This window comes from Chenopodium quinoa, unplaced genomic scaffold (genome assembly GCF_001683475.1).
Source record: "Chenopodium quinoa cultivar QQ74 unplaced genomic scaffold, ASM168347v1, whole genome shotgun sequence".
Lineage (NCBI taxonomy): Eukaryota > Viridiplantae > Streptophyta > Magnoliopsida > Caryophyllales > Amaranthaceae > Chenopodium > Chenopodium quinoa.
The window spans coordinates 6,247,016-6,269,511 of NW_018744704.1; the positions used below are offsets into that span (position 1 = coordinate 6,247,016).

Below are 22,496 nucleotides of genomic sequence, written 5' to 3' on the forward strand. Positions count from 1 at the left end.
TCCTTTTCATTCCCCTTTTGAGCTTGAGCGCCTTCCTTCCCTTTATTCACCCCCTTTGAGAGCTACCCTTGGTGAGGATGTGAGTGAGCCATTTTCAATTTTGGATGAGGGAATTCATGAGGAGGATGAGGATGAATTTGAGCAACCAAGAGAGATTGAGAGTCCCTTGGATGATGGTGGAGGAGTTGAGAATGAAGAAAATGTTGATTTTGTGGATTCCAGCCCCCTTCCCCATCTTGATGATTCTACCTCGCATGTTTGCATCCCTTCTATCTATGAGTATTTGGACTCCTTTGAGGTTATGACTAGTGTGTTCATTGAAGGTGTAACGAAAAATTATAGCTTTTTGAAAGAGCTCATTGGCAATGCTTCATGGGAAAGGGATGCGTTTGAGGGAAAGTTTTATCCTTTCATGCATGGTTTTGAGACTCTAGGCTTTGAAGATGTTGAGGAAGTTATTGTTCATCATTGTGATAGAGAAGAAGATGTGGTTTCTCTTGGAGGTTGGATGTTTGAGGGAGATGGAGATCATGAGTGTTCTTCTTTTAAGGACTCTATGATTGACTTCTATGCTCTTATTGGTGATTTGAGGAATGGTGGTGAGGAAGAGTTCATAGGTGAGACCATTGCTCCTATTCCCTTTTCTCATGTCCCTTTTTCAAGAAGATTTAATCATATCCCCTACTATCCTATGTCCCTCCCTTCTTTTGTCAGAGAGCCTATTTGGGACCCTCCTTCTATTGGTGATATTCAAGCCCCTCTCTCATCGATTATTGAAGAAAAGGGTGATTGTGCCACCCAAAAAGATTTTGAGGAGGATTTGTCTTTTTATTCTTTTTCTTTTTCAGATTTTTCCTTTTCCTTGTCTTCTTCTTATTTTCTTGATTTTTCTTTTGATTTTTCTCCTTTCTTTTGGCATCTCCCTCCTCGCTTGCATGCAATAATCTTGTTGCACGTCCTCCTCCCATCATTTGCCTACCGTCTATTCTATGAAATGTGTAGTAGTGCATTTGACAAGCTCTTGCGTTCGTTGCAATATTATTTACTAGAGTGGTCTTGCTTGGACGTTAAACAAGCCTTTCTCGGGGAGTAACCCGTGTTTTATTGGTTTCATTTTCCTTTCTTTTTTTTTTGTATAGATTTTCTCTCATGGAAATGTTTGTGTGCCCTTTGCTAGGTACATAACTTGATATACTTTGGTGCATTGGTATTGGATCAAGAACCAAGGAAGTTCGACTCCTCTTTCCTAGCATATGGTATATGAGGCATAGCTTTGGAGGAAATTGGCTTTGAAGGGTTAAATTGGGTCATTTGCGGGTATTTACACCTACCTATATCCGGTAATAACTTTCCTTGCTCTTTCTCTAATGGTCGGTGGCTTGAAGACCATGTGTTGGTTTGTTGGATTGTTTACTTTCTTTTCCCCTCCCCATGGACTCTATGATTTATGATTTGAGTGTATTGTCTCATTCAAGCTTGGGGGAAGGTAATTCATCATGCTTTGGTAGAATGTTGGTCCATTTTTGCCATGCACTTGAGTATATGCATTTCCATGTGTTTTCTTATATTTTGCAATGTGTTTTGTTTTATTCTTGATTTGGACATAATACTTTGGATTTGTGTTCTTGAATGCTTTTCTTCCTAAATATTAGTGGTTTGCACGCTTTGAGATATCTTGGGTTGATTCTAGGATAGAGTATGCTAAGGTAGTATGCTAAGAACTTTGGGACCTTGAAGCCCTAGTCTACTTGTTTGTGGTAAGAAGGAGTCGCTTCCTATAGTGAATTTGAAGCCAATAGTGAGTTTTTGCTACAACCATGTGAGGTCTCATTTCTCTAGCCTTCTACCTATTTTGAATGAGTGGCACATGGATCCTTGACTATCGCTTACTTTATCTAGAACTTGACTTTTATCTCCCGAGATCGCGACCGAACCATTTAGGAAGGACAAAGGCAACTTTTCGGGGTGGTTATTTTTGCTTTTCTAGGTTTTTATTTTATATTTTTGGTGTTGGGTTTACATTTGCCTCCTTGCTAACCATTTGAGCCTTATACCTTCTTTTCTATCCATATTACTAGACTTCATACCATTTGTTTCATTCTTTTCAACTTTGGTTTTTGTGAAGCTAGTGGTAATGAGTTTGTTTGGTGATTATAAGTGCAATAGTTTGAAGTTATGAGCTCATTTTGTATAGCAATTATGTATTATGTATAACCTTGTGAATAAAAGCAAATGTAAAGTTGAAAAAGCCGTCCATAGTCAAAAGAGGCGAGGACAGAAAAAAAACAAAAAAAAAAAAACAAAAAAAAAAAAAATATTGAAAAGCACAAAATTATTTGATGTAGTTATGATTTCCCTAGTTTAGAGCATTAAGGACAATGCTACATTTAATCTTGGGGGAAGCGTGTCTACGCTTTTTGTATATATGTTTGTGATTTTGCTTTGAATAAGCTTGGGGGTGTTGATATTTTTGTTTGAGTTTTGGTGATAACTTGGTTACGGTATTGAGAATTGGTCATTCTTATGCTTCACAATTAGGTATACCACCAATTTTCAAATTTTTTAACCTACCTTTCCCCTTTTTTTGCCCATACGTTACAACCCTTCAAAGACCTTTTGACCTTTGTGGTTGAGTCACAAGTGGGTGGTGGGAGATGGGAGTCAAGCTTATGGAGCGGTTTGCATAGTCAAGATGTCGAGTAACCCTAAAATCTCTTCTTTTCCGGTTCCCTAGTGGAATCATTGAGATGCTCACTAGAGGTGAATTTGAAACTAGTAGGGAGAACGCGGTAAGATTGTTTGGGATGAAGGTGAATTGTGTCTTATTAGTTCTCTATGCTTAGCATCTCTTATGTTTCAATCAACCTTGGATATCTTGAAGCGTGCATTCCTCTATTGTTTAGAAAGACTTGTATTCATTTGTACTTGTTCATTTGCAAAACTCCATTCATGAACATTTGTTTTCCTTCCTTTTCTTTTGATTTCCTTTTTATGCTTTGCCTTGTTTTGCTTGGTTTTTTTCAAGAGTTGTGGGTTAAATTCTTAGGAAACCCTCACGAGAGCACACTCGTCATCTAGAGCGATCTAGGGGTTTAAAGGGCTTGTCTTTAGTTGCTAAAATTGACCGTGATTCCTACGAAAGTGAGTTAGTGTACATTCTCGTCTCCCTTAGTGTGCTAGTCTTGCTTAAATAAATCCTTCTTTTTTTTTTCTTTTGGTTTTGTCTTGCTCGAGGACGAGCAAGAGTTAAGCTTGGGGGAATTTGATAAGTGTCATTTATGACACATATTAGGGCGTTTTTCTCCCTTAGTTTTAGGTTTATTTCGGTGTTTCTTTGTTATTTCTATTCCTTTTACTCTTGTTTTAGTTATATTTGTCTTAGTTTATGGTTTTAGGCCTTAGTTGTGAATAATATGCTTTTTGCTCGGATTCTAGCTTGATTTGCATGTTTTTCTATGTGTTCTTTCACTCTTTTCTCTCTTGGTCTATTTGTGTAGGTGCTTGACGCTTTATTCGATGCTTATGACCCGAGAAAAGTCAAGAAAGTTCAATAGAAGAAGTTTGAAGCTAAGGAAGAAGCTAAGAAGCTTGAGACAAGAAAGCTTGAAGCTCGTAGAAGGCCTTAAACCGAGTCTTATTCACTGTTTCAGCCATAACGTTTGATCTACACATCATATTGAGACGATTCAAATTGAGTTGGAAACTAGACTTGAAGATCTTTCCAACGGTAGGTCGCACACCCCAAGAGGCTTCCTAGAACAGAAGTTATGGCCGTTTGAATCTGCAAGATACTGCCAGGCTACGCAGCCTCCGCGGGCGCGGACAGTGGTCCCGCGGGCGCGGCCATTTCTGCCGCGGGCGCGGACAGTGGTCCCGCGGGCGCGGCCATTTCTGCCGCGGGCGCGGCACTTTGTTTTCCCGGATTTGCAACTTTCTGGAGATGCCTTGCCGCGGGCGCGGCTCATAGGCCCGCGGACGCGGCATTCTGGGTCTTTTTCGAGCTTTAATTTCGGATTTCCTTCTTTATTTTCTTGTAATATAAATAGAAGACTTCCTAGATTTCTTAATGGAGAGTTTTACATTTCCTTTCACCACTAATTAGGATTAGGGTTAGATTAGAATTTTCACTCTCTAGTTTAGGAGTAGTTTAGAGAGAGAAAGCTTGGATTTCAATGGAGATTTGGGAGGTTGAAGAAGCAACTTTGTGGATTCTCTTCTCATCTATTCAATGAGCTTTTCTAATTTTCTCTCACCTTTATTGCTTTGTTTAATTCTTGTTTTGGTTTAATTCATTGTTGATTAGAGTAGTTAATTAGTTTGGTTGTTTGATTCTTTCTTTAATTCTAGTTTTATCTTGTTTTCCATGTTCATCTTCATTATGTTTGCTTAGTTTTTGTTCTAGGGAAATGGATGAAGGTTAGGTTGATGGATTGAGTGATTGGTTGTGATTAGTATGCAATTGATTATTGATTCTTGTGTTTGGATGATGCTTACATTGACTAGAATCTTTTTAGCTAATTGATTCTAGGTTCTTCATTGTGCTTCCAATCAATTGTGCGGAAGTGAGTTGATTGAGAGTATAGATTCTTCCATACCTTTGCTAGGCTATTTGCACGGGAGTGACTTAGCTTAGTAGGATAATTAGCATGCTTAATTGCGCGAGAGTGAGTTGAGTGTGTTATTCGTTCCTAATTGAGATAATGATCATCTATTGCAACTTGTTATTGAATTTATTAACATAATTGGATTCCCCTTTCCCTAGTACCTTGTTAATTGCTTTAAGTAGTGTTTTAGTTGTTTCTCTCTCTTTCTCACAACCTTCCTACTAGTTTAATTAGCTCAAATTAATACACTTAGTCCTTGTGGTTCGACCCTAGCTTGCCACTATCTAGTGTGAACTTGATAGAGTTAGGTTAGGAATATAAATTGTAAATTTGATCTAGGATAGTAGACCAACAACCTATTATCCCCCGATCAGTCTGCCACCTAGACTTCTTTTCTTTTCTTGCTCTCTTCCTTTTTAGCCGGCTGAGCAGACCGGCTCTCTTTTTTGTCGGACTTTTTGGAGTCCGACGGCTGCTTGATGGCGCACAGCTCAGTAGCCTGTATGTAGGCTTCTACTTCCATCAAAGCATCCTGGAGGATAGCGACCCTTTTTCAGACGAGATCAAACTTAAAGGTTCATCTGTCTTTCAGACCCTTAAAGAAGTCTGTGTAAGCCACTTCGTCAGACAGTCCTTGAATCTGGATTCTCAACAGATTGAACCGCCTAATGTAGGACCTAAGCCCTTCTTTGTCTTCCTACTATATGGCACTCAAGTCCAGACTTGTTTTCTTCGCAGGGATATTCATAGAGAAGTTTGAGGCGAACAAGTACGCAAGCGTCTTGAAGCCGTTTATGCACCCGGCTAGGAAGTTGCCAAACCATCGTTGGGCAATGCCCTTCAATGTAGCCGGAAAACATCTGCACCAGGTGGCGTCATCCAACCCCTGTAAGTACATGAGGTTGGTGTATGCCATCAGGTGGTCTTCTAGGTTGGTGGTACCGTCATAGGCACCCACCAACACATTCTTAACCTTAGCAGGTTGTGCTGCTTTGGTTATCTCCTTGGAGAACGCAGAAGGTTGTTCCCCAAGGTTTAGCAGCCAAAGCTGCCAGTCCATTGGCTGGACATTCTGTGCCGCTTGACCTCCAAAGAAGGCCGGCTGCATGTATGGTGATCCATACGGCATGTATGGCTGTTGGGGCACATACGGAGCCGGTTGGATAATCTGAGGGCTAGTACGTGCGGACAGGCCACGTGATTGATTCTCTCGGTTTGTTTCTGAACACCTCATTGAGGTATTCAAGAAACTATCTGGGTAGGTTGACGTTGAAGCCGACTCAGACAATTGTTGACTTCTCTTCTACTGGATTAGCATCCGGCATCCGAGAACGTCTTCCTTGAACCATCCGGTTGAACATGTCTGGGTAGGGAATCGGATGTTAGTTAGGTCGCCAAAGGGCCGGTTCCCATCCTTTGGCTTGGGATGAGAAGTAGGGACACGATCCTGAACTGGCTTTTTCTTCCCCATGGGGGAAGGCTTTTTAGCTGACTGACCCCTACAAGAGCCACCAGTCTTCTTGTTTAAGAGGTCCTTGATCTCCCCTTTGAAACTCGTCATGAATTTCATAAGCTCGTCTCTGGTGACGGGAGTGGCACCCTCCGCCGCCTTGGGTTGTCCAGCCGGTATACCGGCTTGATTGCTTGGACCAGCTTTGTCTTCGCCCCGTTCCCTTGTTTCCTTGGAACGGGTGCGTCTTGTTCTGAATGACCCGTTTGGGGCCACATAGGTGTCGACCCCAAGGTCGTCACTACTATCTGGGTCCGTTTGGACCTTAACTTTGACCGTAGGCCGCTTGCCTTCGGCAGGCAGTACAGACTCTTTGGAGGCCATCTTAGAAGTACTCTCCCCACAAACGTCGCCAAATGTTTCGGGTTTTTTTTGTGTCCTTCGGGAGAGTTACAACACCAAGACTGGAATCCGGACGTCTGTATTTGCAAAACAACGGAGACTCCAGTTGGGGGAGTTCCGCCTCCAACGATCAAGTTAGAACCGGAGTGGAGTCTGTAATAAATGCAGAAGTTAAGAATCTTCTCGAATTACGAGATCGGAAGTAAATGATCTGCAATTAATATGCTCGGTTGGTTGGTATTGAATGTGAATGGTTTCCAATGGGGAAACATCTCCCTATTTATAGGGTTTGGAAGTATGTGCCACATGTTCAGAAGGGATTGGTTCTTATGAATCACTCTGAAGGTGACACGTGTCACGCACTTATTTGTTAGACAGCCCTTGAATCTGAATTCTCATCAGATTAGACCGCCTGACATAGGACCTTAGCCCTTCTCTATCTCCCTGCCAAATAGGTCCCAAGTCAAGACTTATCTTTTTGGCGGGGATGTTCATAGAGAAGTTGGACGCGAACAGGTATGCAAGCGTCTTGAAGTTATTGATGCAACCGGCTGGCAGATTGCCAAACCATCGTTGGGCTATGCCCTTCAATGTCGCTGGAAAGCATCGGCACCAGGCGGCTTCATCCAACCCCTGTAAGTACATGAGGTTGGTGTAAGCCATTAGGTGGTCTTCCAGTTTGGTGGTACCATCATAGGTACCAACAACACGTTCTTAACCATGGCCGGCTGTGCCGCCTCGGTTATCTCCCTGGAGAACGCCGACGGCTGTTCCCCAAGGTTTAGCAGCCGGAGCTGCCAGTCCATGGGCTGGAAATTTTGTGCCACCAGACCCCCAAAGAGGGCCGGCTGCATGCATGGTGATCCATACGGCAGGTATGGTTGTTGGGGCACATACGGAGCCGGCTGGATAATCTGAGGGCCTGTACGTGCGGACATGCCACGTGACTGACTCTCTCGGTTTGTTTCAGAATACTTCATTGAAGTATTCTAGAAACAGTCTGGGTAAGTCGACGTTGAGGCTGACTCAGACAATTGCAGACTTCTCTTCTGTTGGATTAACATTCGGGCATCTGAGTAAGTCCTTTTTTATCCATCCGGCTGAACTTGCCAGATGGCTTTCCTTTTCCCTGATTCAGGGAAACGGAGCTTTGAAGGTCGATCATGGGCCCATCCGCCCCTTTGGTTTAGGGTGAGGAGTAGGCACACGATCCTTAACATGCTTCTTCCCTGAGGGAGAAGGCTTCTTGGCCGACTGACCCTTGTTGGCGCCAATTGACTTGTTTATTAGGTCCTTGATCTCCCCTTTGAAACTCGTCATGAATTTCATGAGTTTGTCTCTAGTAACGGGAGCAACACCCTCCGCCGCCTGGGGTCGCCCAGCCGGCTGGACGGTTGGGTTTCTTGGACCAGCTTTGTCTTCGCCCCGTTCCCTTGTTTCCTTGGATCGGGTGCGTCTTGTTCTGAATGACCGTCTGGGGCCACATAGGTGTCGACTTCAAAGTCGTCACCACTATCTTGGTTCGTGTAGACCTCGGCTTCGGCCGTAGGCCGTTCGCCTTTAGCAGGCGGTACAGACTCTGATGCCATCTCAGAAGTACTCTCCCCACAAACGGCGCCAAATGTTTCGGGGTTTTTGGAGTCCCTCGGGAGAGTTACAATTCCAAGAATGCGCGTCGACCGCCTATACCTGCAAAACCACAGAAACTCCGGTTGGGTGGAGTTCCGCCTCCGACGATCAAGTTAGAACGTTTCCGGATGTATTAAAGTGCGGAATGTAAAGGTTTTTCTCTCGGATTCCGAGAGAATTCTGCAATTAATATTGCTCAAGTTTTGTGTGTATATTTATGAATATGTAATAAATGAGGATTTTCCTCTATTTATAGTGAGAGGAGATCAGTTCTCCTTTCACAGGTTAGAGTGCTACGTGTCACTAGAGGATTGGTTCTATCAGAACCTCTCTGATGATGACACGTGTCAGCATGCGATTGGTCCACGTGGACATGAGGTATTCTTACCCTAAACAAATGAAACTAAGTACTTCGTAACTTTTGCATAATGCTACTAGTGTATTAAGTTTGGCATATTACAAGTTACAATGAAAATCTATTAAAAACATTAGAGAAAACTGAAAAAAAAAATAAATTAAAAACCATCTTACAGGGAAGCATATAAGTAATTTAAGGTCACTTCTTGAAAAATTTTCTCCACTATCAAAAACACTAATCTAATTTAATTTATATTTTTATACGAAGGGAAAAAAATAGGGAATTTAAGGTGTTGATGAGGAGGAATAAGATTAGATGAAAGAGGAATTACCGTAATAGGAAGAAAGAAGAAATAAAAGGTTTATTCACCTACAACATCCCGTTCCACGTCAGCGGGTAACTTGCTATTATAGATGGAAGATTTCAGTTACCTATAGATACTTCTATACTTTTATTATATTTTTTAATTAATTATTTATTTATATTTATTTTATATATTAAAAAACGTTCCTTAAAATGCCAATATACCACATGTACCCAATCTCGCATTGTAATCACGCCACATCATCGTTCACAATCTTTGTTTCATGTCATGATTCAAAAATGAATGCAAAGAGATTTGAACACTAAACCTCGTTAAATAAAGACAACACTTATTACTATCTTAGCTACAAATAAATCATATCCTATATATCTACATAAACATATAAATACATACTCCCTCCGTATTTTATTACTTGCTTCACTTTATATTTGCGGGCGTATTTTATTACTTGCTCTATTTCCTTTTTTGGAAATATTTTACAATATTTTACTAATTTTTCTCTCCTAGCTGACCCTTAATTATCATATTTTAATATTTTTAGATTCTCTAACCTCCCAACTATCATAGTTTATTCTTCCACGAACCCCACTTCCTTCATTTTCACATGGAGAAATAGAGCAAGTAATAAAATACAGAGGTGTAGGCGTCGATTGAAGCGCGCCTAGTTAAGCATGTTGTGAATATGCGTGGCAATCATAGGAAGCGGGATTTGACATATACAATTAGGGACAAATAAAGTAGGGAGCCGCCAACAAGTTTTGTAAGGAACTTGTAAACCGTTCACGGATCATTTTAAAGCAACCACGAATAAGGGACAATGATAGGCAACAACAATTTACCCGTGAAGGTTACACCCCATTCATAATCCATGAGATTACTAACTCCATATAGTTCGGAACCACGAAAGGAGGATCGGAGATGATGGTACGAAGTAAATCATGGAAGCCACTTCGCACGTATTAGCCTTTACTCGATTCTTATTGCGAAAAGTATTCTTGTGATCTCAAAGTCATACAAACAAGGATTCAATTTTCTTCAAACTAAATTAGGCTAAATTGGTTGAATATTAATGCACACATAAATCTAAAATATTTGTGATCACTTCAATTAACAACAAGATTAAAAAAGAACCTAAATCGGTCATCCAAATTATCTTATTAGTCGTTATATTTAATTACATATTCCCTTTAAACATGCAATATGGTGATCAACAATAAACAATAGAATTGAATAAACATTAATATTGGAAGCAATTTAACCATAACAAATCCAACAATTAATATATGACAAACATAATAAAAATCGTTAGATTTAAATATAATAAGAACAAAAGGAACATAGTTCTTACTTTGCTTGTTTTTGCTTGCAACTATAAAACAATAAACACGTTAGTAACTTCGAATATGATACTAAATAATAATGAAACTAAATTAAATGAAAGTAGATTTGATTTGGGGCCAAACCTTCAAACAATTATTATATGTTTGTGATATTATTCGTGCTAATTATTCTGAAGTTCCTTGCCAAATTACATGGCCACAAATTATATTCTACCAGATCACATTTTTTTTTCAGCTAAGCATTTTATCAAACAGTTAGTGTGCAAGAATCATTGGAGTACTATATATAGTAGCAACAGCAAATCTTTTGTTGACTCTATACTCCCATGATTTTCTTACTGTTATTGCAGCAAATCATTTAGCTAAATGTAATTTGATGCATTAATTTCCGTTATGAATTTAATCATGAACATTTAAATTTTTTTTTTTATGTAGCAAATGTGATCAAAATCTGTTTTTTGTTTTTCCTCTCATGTCAACAAGAATTCAATTTCCCATCTTTCGGATGGGTTCCCTTAATTATGTTTTGATGTAAGTTTGATTTGAATTCAGCTTTTCTGGGTTAGTTTCTGTATTTTTTTTATTAAAAAAAAAAAATCTATATTTAGTTGAGTTTCTAAAATTGATGTGTTAGTACTGACAGTGCTGAACTTTTCTTGCAGGAGAAAAGACAAATTTTGGTGCTGGTAAAAATGATGTAATTTGGCCTTCATTGACTTGCTGTTAGTATACTTTCTTCTCCTTTTAATGTATTTTTACAATTGTTAGATAATGCACCTTGGAACACAATGTTCATAACGTGCCTAGTTAGTGTTCTTTTCGTTTTACATGCATATGTCCTTTCATCATAATTTTAGCTTTATTGTTACAATATGTTCTTTTATTTTGAACTATATACGAGATATTTGTTCATGAATAAAGATCAAACATGCTCTCATATTTTAAACTATACTTATATTATTGTACTTTAAACAGTTCGTGCTTTTGGTAGCATGATGCACATCTAAATTGCGGTATTTGTTTGCATGTCATACCAGAATTTTTTGCAGATTTTCTTTATACTATTGAAGATTTCTAAGTTGATCAGAAATGAGTTTTATCTGATGATTGTATCTGTATGTTAATGCAGAGATTCTAGAGAGAAATAAAAGTTGTATAATATTGATGGAGCGTCTCTGGAATTTATGTTGTGGACAGTCTGATTGTTTGATTACCGATACAGAACTTTGCACTCGAGTGCAATTTGAGTTTGTGACCCATCCTTCCTCATGTGTCAACCATGCCTTTATCATTTGCTTTGATATACTGCTTCTTGCAGGGCTCTTAGTTAACATGATTTGTAAACTTTCCTCCAAGAGAGTCGGTATATGGACTCGTTATAGAAGCTTTTCAACCTTGCAGATAGCATCAGCTATTCTAAATGGCTGTTTGGGACTACTTTACATAGGCTTAGGAACTTGGATTCTGGTGATAAAGTTGAGAAATGATCATTCTGCTTCACCAATTCATAGGTGGGTCTTATATTTTTTCCAAGGGTTTACGTGGGTGTTGGTGGGATTAACAACTAGCCTTAAAGGAGAGTACTTCCCAAGAGCCCCATTGCGAATCTTGTCCATTTTTGCATTTCTCTCTGCTGGGATGTTCTGCTTCTTAGCTCTTTTTGCTGCCATAGTTAACAATGAAACAACAGTCAAAGTGGCCTTGGATATACTGTCTTTCCTTGGGGCAACTTTGCTGTTATTATGTACTTACAAGGAGTGCATAAATGAAGATGGAGAGGACAATGGAAGTACCCTTTACACTCCACTGAAAGGCGAGGCTAATGGTAGCTGTAAATTTGATTCAGCTGTCCAAGTCTCTCCATTTGCTGAAGCTGGGTTGTTTAGCAGGTTGACATTTTGGTGGTTGAATCCTTTGATGAAATTGGGTAAGTTGAAGACAATTAAGGATGAGGATATCCCCAAATTAAGGGATGTAGATAGAGCTGAATTTTGTTACTTGCAGTTCGTGAACCAGTTGAATAAACAGAAACAGGATGAACCTTTTTCACAATCCTCAATGTTTTGGACTATTGTAGCGTGCCATTGGAATGATATACTGCTTTCTGGGTTCTGTGCTGCTTTGAAGATACTTTCCCTGTCAACTGGTCCTCTTTTGCTGAATGCTTTCATTGAGGTTGCAGACGGCAAAGAGGCTTTCAAATACAAAGGCTATCTTTTGGCGCTTGCACTCTTCTTTTCAAAGACCTTAGAATCTCTGTCACAGAGACAGTGGTACTTCCAATGCAGATTAATTGGCCTGAAAGTGAGGTCTTTGCTTACTGCCGCGATTTACAAAAAGCAGCTACAATTATCAAATGCTGCGAGGATGATGCACTCTGCTGGTGAGATAATGAATCATATTACTGTTGATTCCTATAGGATTGGCGAGTTTCCTTTCTGGGCTCACCAGATTTGGACTACAAGCCTTCAGCTTTGCATTGCATTATTTATTCTAGTACATTCGGTGGGACTTGCAACACTGCAGCACTAGCCATAATTATTTTAACTGTTCTTTGTAACCACCCCCTAGCAAAATTACAACATAAATTGCAAAGTAATCTCATGGTCGCACAGGATGCTAGACTAAAGGCTTACTCCGAAGCTCTTGTGAACATAAAGGTGCTTAAACTGTATGCATGGGAGACGCACTTCAAGAATGTAATTGAGGGCTTGAGGAAAGTGGAAGCTAAATGGTTATCAGGTGTACAAATGCGTAGGTCATACAATGGTTTTCTATTTTGGTCATCTCCCGTTTTGGTCTCTGCAGTCACATTTGGGGCTTGTTATTTTCTCAAAATTCCTTTGCATGCTAGCAATGTTTTCACTTTCGTAGCAACATTGCGTCTCGTGCAAGAACCTATTAGATCTATCCCTGATGTGATCAGTGCGATGATCCAAGCAAAGGTTGCATTTACACGTATCGTGGAGTTTCTTCTGGAACCAGAGCTTCTGACTCAGAATGTCAAAAAGAAGAGCAGAATGGGGAACATAGATCATGCCATTAAGATGAGGTCAGCAAATCTTTACTGGGAAACAAATTCATCAAAACCAACATTAAGGAACATAAATATAGTTGTTCGACCTGGTGAAAAGGTTGCAATATGCGGAGAAGTTGGCTCAGGCAAATCAACTTTACTAGCAGCAATTCTTGGAGAAGTACCATATATAGAGGGAACTGTAAGCTTCCTCAAGCACTTCTCATATTTCTTACATTGTTATGCATTTATGTGTTTAAGTTGAAAAGCCCGTATATGTAGGCATTTGTGAATTCTTTACTAATCAGTGGTATTTACTTATTTAGAAGACTGCTGTAATATTACATCTAAAATGTTTGATATTTCTCGTGCAAGAAGATTTAGGAATATCTGAATTTAGAGGTTTAAAATATTTTTGTCATGCAGGCTGCAGTTTATGGAAAGATTGCTTATGTTTCCCAGAGAGCTTGGATCCAAACAGGGAACATACGTGAAAATATTCTTTTTGGGTCTTCCATGGATGAACTAAGGTACCAAGAAACACTTTGGAGGTGTTCCTTGATTAAGGATCTTGACCTTCTTCCTTTTGGTGATATGACAGACATAGGGGAAAGAGGAGTTAATCTAAGTGGTGGTCAGAAGCAACGAATACAACTTGCTCGTGCATTATACCAAGATGCTGACATATATCTTTTAGATGATCCGTTCAGTGCTGTTGATGCACATACTGCAACTAGCCTCTTTAGTGTAACTCTTTGATCCTATCTGTGCATTCCTATGTTACTTTATTTATAACTTATAGAAACATTGATATTTGAAATTGTTGCAGGAATATATTATGGAAGCTCTTTCTGGAAAGACTGTCTTACTTGTGACACATCAAGTTGATTTTCTTCCGGCATTTCATTGTTGTTTGGTGAGTTAGCCATTACTTTCCTGATGTTCTTACATGCTTGTATTTATATGCTCCGTCATTTCATACAAACCTAATTATAGCTTGCTAAATATTTTTCTTAATTGTAGCTCATGTCAGATGGGGAAATTCTTCAATCAGGGTCTTACCATGAGTTGTTAGCTTCAAGTCCAGAATTTTTGGACCTTGTAAATGCACACAAAGAGACTGCTGGAACTGAAAAAATACCTGACGCCGGAGCATCTGGAAGACACAATAGTTCTGCAAAGGAGATCAAGAGAACCATTGTAGAGAAGCAATATGAAGTGTCAGAAGGTGATCAATTAATTAAAGGTGAAGAAAGAGAAGTGGGTGACACTGGTCTTAAGCCATACTTACTCTACCTAAGTCAGAACAAAGGCTACATGTACCTCTCGATAGGTATTATTTGCAACCTTATCTTTGTTACAGGCCAGATACTTCAGAACATTTGGATGGCCTCTAGTGTTGATAATCCTCATGTCAGCACATATAAGTTGATTGTGGTTTACCTTATCATCGGAGCTTCCTCGACATTATTTTTACTCTTCAGATGTCTTGCTGTTGTTGCAATGGGCTTGAATGCATCTAAATCCTTATTTTCTCGGTTAATGAACTCTCTCTTCTGTGCTCCAATGTCTTTTTATGACTCCACACCTCTTGGAAGGATACTAAGTCGGGTGAGCATAGAGTTTTTATAAGCTTCATAACTCTAGTTTATACAGGTGTGTGTACTGATGTTAACTGATGTTTTTTCCTTGTTTACACCCCTGCAGGCTTCTTCTGATTTGGGCATTGTTGATCTTGATGTTCCTTTCAGCCTTCTCATTTCAATAGAGACTACTATAATTGCATATGCTAATCTTGGAGTGCTGGCAGTTATTACTTGGCAAGTTTTGTTTGTCTGCATACCAATGATTTATTTGGCAATAGATTGCAGGTAAACAAATTGGTGAATAATACCATAAGTTTATTAAATTTCTTCTCAAAAGTTTACATGTTGTGTCATCAGGAAAACTAAGAAAGTCCATAGAACACAATATAAATTTCCATGAAGTAGTGAGTGTCAAAACACTTATTTTACATTGTAGCGAGAAAGCTAATGCAAAATTAATATGCAGTAACGATATCATATAGAAAAAGGCGCTGCTTTAATTTTCCAAGAATGATTCAGTTTCCGGATATTTGAATTTTTAAAATTAATTTTAATTAGGTTTTGAACATTCCACAAGCTTATGGTCAACCAACTCCATCCTTCATATTAGTTGATAAATATTTGTCATGTATTTTATATTAAATCTATAGGCTGAATTGCTGAATTTCTTAACATGGACTCATATTTTGATAGGGCTTCTTCTCCACCTTGGCTAAAACAAGATAATTATTGGCAAATTTACAAGTTGTTTTTCCTTAATTTTTCCCCCAAGACCTAATGAGCTATAAGACTTGTCGACAGAGATACTATTTTGCGACAGCGAAAGAGTTGATGAGAATGAATGGCACAACAAAGTCTTTAATTGCCAACCATTTAGCTGAATCTATAGCTGGAGCCATAACAATTAGAGCTTTTGAGGAGGAAGAACGGTTCTTTGCCAAGAGTCTTGATATAATTGATATGAATGCAAGTCCGTTCTTCCACAATTTTACAGCTAGTGAATGGCTGATTCAGAGGCTTGAGACCCTCAGTGCCACTGTTCTTGCAGCAGCAGCTTTGTGCATGGTTTTTCTCCCTACTGGAACTTTTAGCTCTGGTGAGTGGTATTGTGTCATACAGAATATATAGTTTTGAACCTCTTATATATTGGGAGATAAGGGGGACGGAGATTGATTTTTCTTGCTGTAAAATATTTTGTGGATCATTCTAAAATTATAAATAATGCAGGTTTTATTGGAATGGCCCTATCATATGGTCTTTCGTTAAATGTGTTTCTGGTTAATTCAATCCAAAATCAATGAATAATAGCCAACAATATCATTTGTGTGGAGAGGCTTGATCAATACATGCATATTCCCAGTGAAGCTCCAAAAGTCATTGAAGACTGCCGCCCTCCAGAAAACTGGCCATCAGTTGGTAAAGTGGAGATATGCAATCTACAGGTAACTTTAGCTCACCGGGATTTATTTTAGACAGATTCTAGATAGAATTTTACACTAAGGGATATTGATTTCCTGTAGATAAGATATAGACCAGATACACCACTGGTTCTTAAAGGCGTCAGTTTCACATTCGAAGGGGGAAACAAAATCGGTATTGTGGGTAGGACTGGCAGTGGAAAAACTACTCTAATAGGGGCTTTGTTTCGGTTGGTGGAACCAGTGGCAGGGAAGATAATAGTGGATGGCATCAACATATGTTCGATAGGACTTCATGATCTACGGTCACGTTTTGGGATTATTCCACAAGATCCTACTCTCTTTAATGGAACTGTAAGATTCAATTTGGATCCATTGTGTCAGCATAATGATGAACAGCTCTGGGAGGTATACTTCACCTTTCTTTTGTAATCTAATTTGTCATGTGCAGTATTTTGTGCAATGCTGATAACTATCTATTGTTCTCCCCCTCTTTTTATTCCCCCCCCCCCTCTTGAAAAGGTTCTAGGGAAATGTCAGCTCAAAGAGGTTGTCCAAGATAAAGAGCACGGCTTAGATTCCGCAGGTAAAAATTTCTCAGCTCATTACAAAGGGCTTGGTTTCTTTCCATTTTGTTTGTGGAGGAAGTTATGATTCTCTGACATTATATCAAACCAAGCTAGTCAACTGTGTAATGAACCAGCATAATATGAGTGATTCTAAAGAGATGAAATTGGTGATTTGGATTAATAAAGCTGAATTTACAGAAAATTAAAGATAATTGTCAAGTATTGTGAGAGACTTGACCCTCTCCAAAGCTAACAAAATAATAACTCAAATATTCTGGATTCCTTTTCACTATGCCTACTCTCCCTTATTTATACTAACAGAATAGTATGAGTATCAGACTACTTGTAATGCCTCTCTTCTAGGTCAATTTATTACACTATTATACTTGTACATTTTTTTTTTTCATTCAGTTATGGAGGATGGATCAAATTGGAGCATGGGACAGCAACAACTATTTTGTCTAGGACGTGCTTTATTGAGAAGAAGCAGGGTATTGGTTCTTGATGAAGCAACTGCATCAATAGATAATGCAACCGACATGATTCTGCAAAGAACAATACGATCAGAATTTGCAGATTGTACTGTGATCACAGTAGCCCACAGGATACCAACCGTGATGGATTGCACAAAAGTCCTTGCCATTAGTGATGGTGATTTTTCTTTCAACTTTTCCAGTTTTTTTGTGGCCACTTGGACAAGAAGCAAGAGCTACAAAAAACTGAAAGATGTTCTAGATTAACAAATTTTTCAAGTCCTAGGAACTGAAGGTGTTCTGATAGAACGTAATGTTATGTTGTTGCAGGAAAATTGGTTGAATATGACAATCCTATGGAGCTAATGAAGAAGGAAGATTCACTATTTGGCCAACTTGTGAAGGAATATTGGTCTCATTTCCAATCTGCAGAACAAACCCATTGAACTATAGCAGCCACGCCTTACTAAATATAATTCGTAAGTCACAATTATTTTGTCCTCATTTGTCATTGTTACAGAAATCCAAATTAACATTTTTGTTAGTCTTATACGTATTGCAGCAATGCAGCTTGGTAGATTACAAGTGGTACCGATGAAAATAACAAGCTCGACTAATGAAATTTCGATGCATCGGTATTCTTTTCCCTTTCCTCTGCTTTCTGCGTCAGGTATAGGTTTAACCATTTCAGATATGCTGTTTTGACAATCTGGTCATGCGTATATCAGCTAAAGGATTTCCCTCCCTTTATATTTCGTGTCTGTTTGTACTAACTGTTATCTATTTAAAGTTTGAGAGACTACTGTTACAATTTGTATTATATAATTATAATACAAGCAGTTAAGCATCACTTATATTGTGAATATGATGAATTTTTATGGTAAAAATTGATTTTTATATGATGATTATTATGCCTACTTATAAGTTATAATACAGAGAAAAAAAGAAAGCTGGAGAGTGATGATGGAGGATCTGTGGACCTTATATTGTGGGAACTCTGAATGTGCAAAGAACAGTGCTAATGAGTCTTGTAATCCTCAATTTGTGTCCATCGTTGATCCTGGTTCATGTGTCAACCACGTTTCCATTGTTTGTATTGATATACTACTTCTAGCCATGTTGTTGTGGAACTTAATTTGTAAAATGTCTTTCAAAAAACTCGAAAAACGAGCTCATCATATATAGTTTACATCTTTGCAAAAAGCATCAGCTGTTTACAATGGTTGTTTGGGACTTTTGTACACAGGCTTTGGCATTTGGAATTTGGAATAGAAGTTGACTAGTTGAGGAATGATCATTCAGTTTTTGGCTTATTATGTTTTTCTTCCATGGAGTGACATGGTTGTTGGTGTGTTTAACAATTAGCCTTGATAGAGAATCATGAAAGACTAGCAGTCATTCTGGCCTTAGATAGTTTAGCTTTTCTAGGAGCAAGTTTGCTATTTTTATGTGTTTACAAGGGGTACAAAAATAAAGAATGTGGGAGGCTAACATTAAGTGTACCCTTTACACTTCTCTAAATGCTGAGGATAATGACAGCATCGATAATAATGATTCGGCTGCCCAAGTTACCTGGTTTGCCAAAACTGGTTTGTTAGGTCAGATGTCGCTCTGTTGGATGAACTCTTTGTAGAATTTCAGAGGAAAGAAATTCAAAGATTGACTAAGAGAAAATATTGGTGATGAAGGCATCTGCTGATCTTTTCATTCAAGCATTCTAATTCTCTCTGACATCATTCATTACATATTTATACTGCAGCACACCCAAAAACCTAGGAGGATTCTAGACACCCTAGGACACCTGTACATAGGACAAAGCATCACATGATCCTAGAAATATATACAAGACCATATAGAGGTCACATGACTCCTGTACGTATATTAAAATATTAAGTAAATACAGCTTAATTACACCCGGTATCTTCATCACTCTTTGATAACATCGGGTAGGCATAAGACTCTTGAGGAGAATGACTTACCCAAATTACGCAACATTGATAGAGAAGGATCATGTTACTTGCAGTTTAAGGACCAATTCAGTAAACTTAAAAAGGAACCATCGGAATCCTTAATTATATGGACCATTTTTGCATGCCATTGGAGGGAAATTCTGATGTCAGGATTTGTTGCACTTCTGAAGACACTCATGCTATCAGCTGGATCACTTTTGCTGAATTCCTTCATTGAGATTGCTGAGGGAAAAAAAAGCTTTCAGAAATGAAGGTTATCTTTTGGCAATTTCACTCTTTCTTTCAAAACTCTTGGAATCTTTGTCACAAAGGCAATGGTACTTCAGGAGCAGATTGATTGGCCTTAAAGTAAGGTCCATGCTCACTGCAGCGGTTTACAGGAAGCAACTACGATTATCAAATGTCGCCAGGACGATGCATTCTGGTGGTGAGATAATGAATTTTGTAACTGTGGATGCTTACAAGATCGGGGAATTCCCTTTTTGGTTTCATCAGGCTTGGACTACTGTCCTTCAGCTTTGCTTCGTTTTAATTATATTGATCTATACAATAGGAATTGCAACTGTTGCATCATTGGTAGTGATTGTTTTAACTGTACTTTGCAACACTCGCCTTGCCAAGTTACAGCATAAGTTCCAAAGTAATTTGATGATTGCTCAAGATACAAGGCTAAAGGCTTGCTCAGAGGCTCTCATGATTTCATGAACAAGAAGGTGCTAAAGTTGTATGCTTGGGAGACTCACTTCAAAAATGCAGTCGAGGCATTGAGGAAAACAGAATCTAGACACTTATTAGCAGTGCAGTTACAAAAGAATACCACTTTTTTCTCTTTTGGACATCTACTGTATTGGTCTCCTCTGCTACATTTGGGGCATGTTATTTCCTCAAAGCTCCTCTACATGCCAGCAATGTTTTCACGTTTCTAGCAACATTGTTCCTGGTGCAAGAGTCCATCACAACTATCCCTGATGTCATTAGTGTAATCATTCAAGCAAGAGTTGCATTCGCACCACTTGTGAAATTTCTTGCAGCACGAATTTCAAACTGTTAATGTCAGGAAAAATGGAAGTATGACAGGTATAAACCATGGCATTCTCATGATATCAGCAAATGTTTCGTGGGACTTGAATCCTTCAAAGCCAACATTAAGAAACATAAACCTAGATGTTCGTTCTGGTAAAAAGGTAGCAATATGCGGAGAAGTTGGCTCAGGAAAATCAACATTACTAGATGCAATTCTTGGAGAATTACCATATGTAGACGTAACTGTAATGTTTCTAATTACCTTTTTAGATTCTTTGACTCATGCGTTACTTATTATAGTTGGAAAATTAACAAGATATGGAGAATTTCTCCTTACAGGTGGAAGTTTATGGGAGGATTGCTTATGTTTCCCAGCCAGCTTGAATCTAAACAGGGACAAATCGTAATAATATTCTTTTCGGATCTGCTATGGATGACTTGAGATATCAAGAAACTCTTTGTAGGTGCTCACAGGTGACGGATTTTGAACTTCTTCCTAATGGTGACATGACTGAAATAGGAGAAAGAGAAGTTAATCTGAGTGGTGGCCAGAAGCAACGAATTCAACTTGCTCGTGCGTTATATCAAGATGCTCACATTTATCTTCTGGATGATCCATTCAGTGTTGTTGATGCACACACTGCAACTGGCCTCTTTAATGTAACTTTTTCACTGTGACAATGTAATTTTTAGTTTCTTTAGTCATAGTATAAACTGATATTTGGCTTCTGAAATTGTGGCAGGAATACATTATGGAAGCACTAGCCGAAAAGACTGTCTTACTTGTGACACATCAAGTTGATTTATTCCTGCATTTCATTGTTGTTTGGTGAGTCTTCCGTCACTTCATTGATGCTTTTCTCCTTTGATAGGCATGCTCTTAACTAATCTCAACTGTTAATGTTTGGAAAAGAAGCTTTCAGATACTTCCATTGTGTCTTGAATCTTTGTTTGACTATAATCACCTGCACTGCTGCACAATACTTTGTTACATTATGGAATATTTTTCTATGCACGTATACCCTGAAAGCATTGATGTAAGAAAAAATTCTTGTTTGCAGCTGATGTCAAATGGTGAAGTCCTTCAGGAAGGACTGTATCATGAGCTATTAGCTTCATGTCCGGAGTTTTTGGACCTTGTAGACGCACACAAAGAGACTGTTGGTACTAAAATGATGGCTGAAATCAGCAACTTTAAAAGGCATTATTATACTTCTAAAGAGATTAAGAGAGACAATATTGAGGAACAGTATCAAGAATTAAAAGGGGATCAGTTGATTAAACTAGAAGAAAGAGAAATAGGAGACACTGGTTTCAAGCCATATTTAAGCTACCTGAACCAGAATAAAGGCTATTTGTACTTTTCCGTTGTTGCTATTGCTCATCTCACCTTTGTCATTGGTCAGATTTTTCAAAACATTTGGATGGCCTCTGGCATTGATGATCCTCATGTCAGAAAATCGAAACTGATTGTGGTTTACGTTATCTTAGGATTTTGCTTGACACTCATTCTGCTCATCAGAAATTTTGCTGTGGTTTCATTAGGGATGGAATCATAAAAAAAAAAAAAAAAAAAAAAAAAAAAAAAAAAAAAAAAAAAAAAATTAATTAATTATATATATATATATATATATATATATATATATATATATATATATATATATACGGGGAGGTTCCGCTAAAAACAGAGCTTATGGTGAAAACTAAAAACAAGCAATCTTAGCCATTCATTACTAGCACAAAAGATCAGACGGTTCTAAAGCCCTAAGATCATTCCGACCTTACATATAATCAATTCAACTGTTTTAAAGATTTTTTTTTTTTTTTTTGACAAACGCAACGTTTTAAAGGTCACTACATGCTAAAATAAGGTAACTTTATCTAAATTGACGATATTTACATAGAGTCACTATATATAAAAATAACGTAACTATATACAAAAATAGGGTAGCTATATCAATTTTGATCATATTTACATAAAGGTCACTATATACAAAAATAAGGTAACTATATCAATTTTTAGAATATTTACTTAGAGGTCACTATATACAAAAATAGGGTAACTATATCAATTTTTAGAATATTTACTTAGAGGTCACTATATACAAAAATAGGGTAACTATATCAATTTTGACCATATTTACATAAAGGTCACTATATACAAAAATAAGGTAACTATATCAATTTTGACCACATTTATACAGAGGTCACTATATATAAAAATAACGAAGATCACTATATATAAAAATAAGGTAATTATATAAATTTTGACAACATTGACCACATTTTTATAGATGTCACTATTTACAAAAGTAAGGTAACTATCATCAGAT

General features: G+C 38.1%; 3 pseudogenes; all 3 read left to right on the top strand.

The window, feature by feature from the left end:
• Positions 1-10,224: 10,224 nt before the first annotated feature.
• Positions 10,225-18,114, top strand: LOC110702969 (annotated as a pseudogene).
• On the top strand, positions 17,787-19,079 carry LOC110703018 (annotated as a pseudogene).
• Positions 18,853-21,722, top strand: LOC110703019 (annotated as a pseudogene).
• Positions 21,723-22,496: the final 774 nt, after the last annotated feature.